The following is a 6,505-nucleotide window of genomic DNA, read 5'->3' as shown; positions in this document are numbered from 1 at the left end:
TCTACCTGTATCTAATTCCCATCCAACTGTAAACTCAGAGAATGTAGGATTGCTGTCTAATGTATTCACTGCTTATCTTCACAATCTGGTTAAATGACTGGCATACCACACAATAATGCTTTGTAACTAGTTGCTGAAGAATAAAATGACTCATAAAAAAGATAAATAAATTTTAAAAATGACTCCTAAAGTCAGAGTTTTCAACTTTGCAAAAAAACCCACAATTTTTTGTTGTTGTTTTCAGGGCTTTTTTTCCTTCTGTTGACATAGATAACTGAGAGTCAGCTACTTTATGTTGATGTAAACTATTAATAAAAAGTCTGTAGTTTCAGAGTTGAAATGGATAATTTGATCCTAACCTTTTTCCTCCCTCCCTTCCCCCTTCCTTCCTTCCTTCTTTCCTTTCTTCCTTCCTTCCCTCTTTAGTTCTTCCCTCCCTTCCCTCTTTTTCTCTTTCCTTCTCTTTTTGTCTCTCTCTCCCTCTCATTCTCCCCTCTCCTCTTTCTCTCCCTGCTTTTTAAGTGTTAAGACACCTAATTGATTGACAGCTAAACAGAAACTTAGAGCTCAGTGATTTTTTTTCTAAACTATGTAGCCTCAAATTAGAAAATGGACATCTTTCTTAAAAGCAAAAAACAAGCCTGTGAGCATAATTTATGTTTTATATGCTTGGATAGTGCGTGATTATTTCTCTAACATTTAGCATTGTCATCAATGTAGATAATCACCGTGTTTTGTATCATTAGCATTATTGTTTCGCTCACTAATCAAGGGAAACATTTTAAGCTACTGTTTAGAGAAGTTCTCCATTTCACTTTTGTAAGTTATATTTACTCCTTGGAAAATATGAGGAACTTTTATATTTTTTTCTTTTTTTTTTTTCCAAATTCCAATGAAAAGCTTTTTTTAAAACACTTTGCCCTGACTTTTCTTGTGGTTATGCATGTTTCAGAAAAAGTTAAAATGCACATAATACTCAGGCCATAAGACGATACTTTATTGGTTAAAGTGATGAGTTCTAAAGACTGCTATGTGAAAATCTCTTTCTACCCCCAATTATATTAAATATAGGACTTAACCATTTTAAGTAAATTTTGGATACTATTTTTACCCTATAGAGAACAAGCAGAGCTGCTTATCTCTGTCTTGACGAGAATATGGTATGATTATATTAACTCTACATAAAACTTTTGGTGTTTCTCATGAATTTTAAAGCCCTTAGTACGATAGATGTCCATTGATTATTTTGCTACTATATATTTTAAAAATCAGTTTTTAATTTACCAAGTTAAAGCTGCACAAAAACCATCAAATCAGTGTGCACATAATTGATACGCTACTCAGCAACACTGATATGTCTTTGAATAGTAAACCACGAAGAAAACAAAGCAACTATTTCTTAATAGGAGTACAGTTTAGTGGGGAGATACTTTAAAATATAAGCTTTTCTGAGGGAGGGGGTTAGTAAAAGACTAATGGCAAAAAGTTTTAAACCACTCCTTTCGATAAATATTTTATAACAACAACAAAAACCTCTCACAGGTAAGTAAATTTCATAGAAAAAGAGATGTTAAGCTTTATATATAATTGACAAGAGGAAAACATTTAAGTAGGCTTCATTTAGAATAAGTTATGTTTGCTAAATTGGATATATTAGGATTTGATATATTAAGAGCAATTTCAAAAGATTATAAAAATAAGCTACAGTGTATGCCTGCCTTAACAACTATTTACAATACCATTTAAATATTTTGCTCAAATATATCTAAATGTTGACCGTTATACTGATGTCACACTGCAGTTAACAATTTAATTTTCTTTAAAGCAATGGACAGGGTAAGCTTTCTTAGCTGCTTAATTCACATTTCTCTGAAAGTCTTTTGTCAGTTAAAGCTTTCAACCAGCTAAAAGTAATCCTTTCCCCTTCTCTCCGTGAGTGGAAAGAAAGCAAACAAACACGTGTTTAACAGTAAGGTCAGCATGACATAAAGCAACAAGAGCCAGTAAACTGAAAATGAGGTTGACATTTTGGGACTAATCCAGCAAGTCCTGTAATACTCTTCCAAACTCCACAGCTGCACAGGGCTGTGGACAAGCCTAGGCGCAGCCTCCAGGCAAATGCCCGGAGCAATGCCTTGGAATGTGATCAACTCCAAGAAGAGGAGCAGATCCCTTTGTATTTGTCTTTGCTTTGGCTATAGGATACTTAGGTAATGTACATGTTAAATCACTGCTACTATGAACTGCTGCTATTTAACTTATCATCAATGTCCTCCAAATTCTCAAATCTTCTCTAATGACAGGGAGGAATTATTAAAGAAAATTAATAATTATTAAAGTAATTAATTAAATAAATTAATTATTAAAATAATTAAAGGACACTACTCTTGGCTTTTTCTTTTTTTTCAAATTTTTAAGCCACCCTGTTTCATGCCTAACTCTGGAGGTACAGGTTTTATTGGCCCCAAGTAACTGATGGTCTGTAGGGACTTTTCCTGAACTTATATGGGGATGTGATCCAACCTGAATGCAATTATCTTGGCCCAGTTCACATTCTTGATTCATACTATGGATGTAGACCAAGCCAGGATGGATTGGATTCCATAATATGAAGTAAGTAGTCATTTATTTTACTGCTTTTTATTCAATTTTTGGATTTGATAAGGACCAGGGAGTATGGAATAATGGTACATTAAATAGATAATGGATGCTAGATGGAGACAGAGACTGTCTTTTCACTAAACATTGAGTAAGGAAAATACAGCGAAACCACAGAAATCAAGCAATTTTCTCTTCATTAAAATCATTACATGATTTAGTCTAGTGTGGATAAGCAATTTAGGACTTGGAAAACTTGTGAGATTTTCTGGCTATGTATTTCCTGTAAAATTTGAGATGTGCAAATTCCCCCTATCCAATGGGTATTTAAAAGGCATACTTTGAGGAAAAGATAGTTATGCCCTTTCTTGGGTTGTCTGCTTGTTCATTTAACTTTATCAGTAGAGACATGGTTGTTGAATTCTTGAGTATAAAAATGAGGTATCTTTAAATTTAAAAACAAATTTTTTTTAAAAAAATTTGAGTGCTTATACATAATGCTCTGGAGATTGTAAAGATACTTAAAAGGATTCATATTCTATCCTGAAATCTGGTGTGTAAAGGGTAAATGTACATGAGAGAAATTGCTCAGGTATTCACAGAAAAAACTCCAGAAATTTAATAGCTATCTCACCAAAGGAATGCAAGATCAAGGCAGACATAAAGATCTCTCCTGGGAATTTTATACCATAGTCTTAAGGATAGAAAGTTATTTTGGGAGTTGATGACTTTATCATGATTTCTAGGCCCATTGTTCCTTTTTGAAGAATTAGTACCATAGTAAAAATAATCTAACCATGTAGTATATAGCATAGATTTTTGGAAGGGCTGTGTTTTAGTTAAGCTCTCTATATTTTAAAGAAATACTTTTTTAAAAAGGTCAAAATCAGTACTATTACTCTTATTATTATAATCAAAGGGCAATAGGCTCTTTAGATTTTTGATTAAGCAGGCCTCACTCAAAAGACTATATTTTTTTCAGAGGAAGAAATTAATTGAAGACTTTTGAGCTCTAATTTCAAATCAAATATATTAAATATTCATATGTACATACAGATAGCAATAAAGCAACTTCATTTTCTAGATTCCTTGGTTTCACTATAGAATATACCAGATTTGATAAAATCATAACCAGAAGTATGGCTTAATGAAAACATAATAATAGCAGTTACTATTTCTGAACACCTGTACACTTTTTCATTTTCATTTCCATTAACCACAAAACAATTAGCAAGGCAGGTTTAATCAGAGAGGTTAATGACTTGCTCAAGCTCATCCAGGTACTAAATGGCAGAGAAATGGAGTGCAGGCCTGTTTCAGCTCTCTACACAGTACTCATTTTCAAATATATCACTGTAGCTGTAGATAATTTAGAAGTTACAGGTTGACCTGGTATGGCTATTTGAAAGGCATTGTTTTTGTAGAAAACATATTGACCACTGTATTTGCATATTATCTGTGTTTGCAACAAATTATTTTAATGTTAAATGTGAAAAATAATAGTACTGCCCAATATAAAATTGCCATGTTTTTAAATAAAAACACAATTGCTACGTAACAACTGACACTGGAGGTATAATTGCTTCAGACTCAAATGGCTTCTCAAACCTTTTTAAGAGAAATATTTTTATTAACTCAATAATCTATTTCAGTACCCTTCAAGTATTTTCTGATATATAACCTGTCTTCTTATGATTTAATTTCACTTTAGAGCCACCAGGAAGAACATGACCTATAAAATTAAGATAAAGGTTATGGCTACTACATAGCAATGGAGACATTAGTTGGCAGGAATTTGTAGAGAAAAAGATTTAGAGGCTAGATATCTTCCATTTGGTGATGTCATGTTCTTTTCCAAAAGGTTTCTTTCATTTTTTAAACCTTAACCTGAAATATTAAATCCTAGTATTTAGACATCTAGGTTTTCTTGTGCTAACAGCAGGCACTCAATAAATATTTATTGAATGAAATCAGAGATGAGAAAATTTTGTATACTGAGGTTTATAATACAAAACAATTTAGGGCTACTTAAATATAAGAAACAATTGTGTTTGTGGAATTTTTATTAGGGAGGGAACTAATACGCCATTCTGTTTTAAAATTTAGAACAGGGAGCATAAAGTGTGTTCTTAATAAGTAAATAATGTACTTATATTCTCCTATGTTATAGTCAGTACAAGGAGAGAGCTCACAAAGTAGGAAGGAAAGTTGGAAAACTTTAAGAGATGAAGTTAGGGAGCATGGGAAGAGAACATGATAAAGCCATGTGTACAGAAATATGCCCCGATGTAACAAAAGAAAGAGAGATCCATGGCGATACCAAACCCAGAGAACATGTCATTCAACTCCCAGCCGAGGAACGCTATTGTCCTATCTCAAAGTGGCTCTCAGACTAGTAGTAGAGTAACAATACAGAATAACCCACTATAGTGATCCAGATGTGCAAAAAATACATGCAGATTCTTAGGAGGAAACAAGTCACTATCTGGAAGATGCAGGGAACACACGACAGAAGTAATGTTTGGCTGAGTCTTGAAGGTTGAGATAGGACTGGTATCACAGGGCGGAAATTAAGGCAGAAGATTGGTGGTAAAAAGATTTGTGTGGCTGGAACATAAGATGAATGTATTACAGAGGAAAATAAAGAGAGTAAAGTTACAGAAATTGATGCTTCAACACCATTTCAGAGTGACTATCATGTGCCTGCATTAATAAGAAGAGTGGACCAATTAAAATATAATCTCTGAGGATGGAGCCCAGGAAAGGGTATTGTTAAAAATCTCCCCTGGAGACCGTAATGTGCAGCTATAGTTGAGAAGCACTGCAGTAGGTGACTGGAAGTCAGTGAACATTTTCACATGAGGTAATGGCAAAATTAGATCTTTTTAGGAAAATAACTTTGGCCTGGAGAATGGAGACAGAATGAGTCTGTGTGTTTAAGACTTTGAAGGACTAAAGAGCAGTCCACAGTCTATTATAATACATATGTAGTCACAGAAAAAGACATGTAGATAGACATACTAAGGAACAGACCATTTTTATACTAATGTTAAGACTATTGGGAATTCTTGGGTTAAACTCTTATTGAAAGTTATAACCAAGCATTATAAAATTTGTATATTATCTATTTGCCACATGGACCTAAAGAACCCAAGCCAAGGGCCCTGGTTGGAACTTGTTTTAATCCCTATTTCACATCCCTTATGAGGATTCACTGTTTACGCATGCTCTATAGTTAATTCATTTTGAAAATTGAAGAAGTTATTGGCAAGAAACAGTTATGGTAAGATTATCATGCCAATTTTTTTGATCAGATGAAATCACTTTATCTTGTTTTGGGGGTCATATTACTATTCATTAAGATTATTCTATATTACTTTCCCTTGGTAAACTGCAAGTATTTATCAGTTGAAGGGAATGGGTAATTTAAAAATGCATTAAGAAATCAGACTCTTCAGTAAATGTTTTCTATATTGTTTTCAGAGTTTGATTTTCTCATTAACAACTATTAATCTGCATAAGGTAGAATATTTTATTTGTAAGGTAACATCCAATTTTAAAGAAATTTCAAAAAAGAATTGTCTACTAGTTTCTCCAAGCTGTTAAAAATTATATATATATATGCTTAAAATTGGTATAAATTATTTTATCTAGGAAAAAAAAGTCATAGGTTTTGATTTTTGCCAGTGGTTCTTCCTGTTTTATGTATGTGTGTGTGCATTTTATTTTTTTTTAATGGATCTCCAGTGACACCTCAGAAAAGAACTCTTGTTTGTCTCCTAAAGGGTTATTTTCAGCTCATATAACAAAGTGAATTGTGGGTTTTCTAGTTATTGTAATTGGCTGTATTATTTTCAGCCAGTTTCTAGTGTTTCCTGAAATATCTCTTAGATTGGATCAGAGACAC

The sequence above is a fragment of the Grampus griseus genome (genome assembly GCF_964374135.1).
Source record: "Grampus griseus genome assembly, chromosome: 8".
NCBI lineage: Eukaryota > Metazoa > Chordata > Mammalia > Artiodactyla > Delphinidae > Grampus > Grampus griseus.
This window is presented reverse-complemented; position numbering follows the sequence as displayed.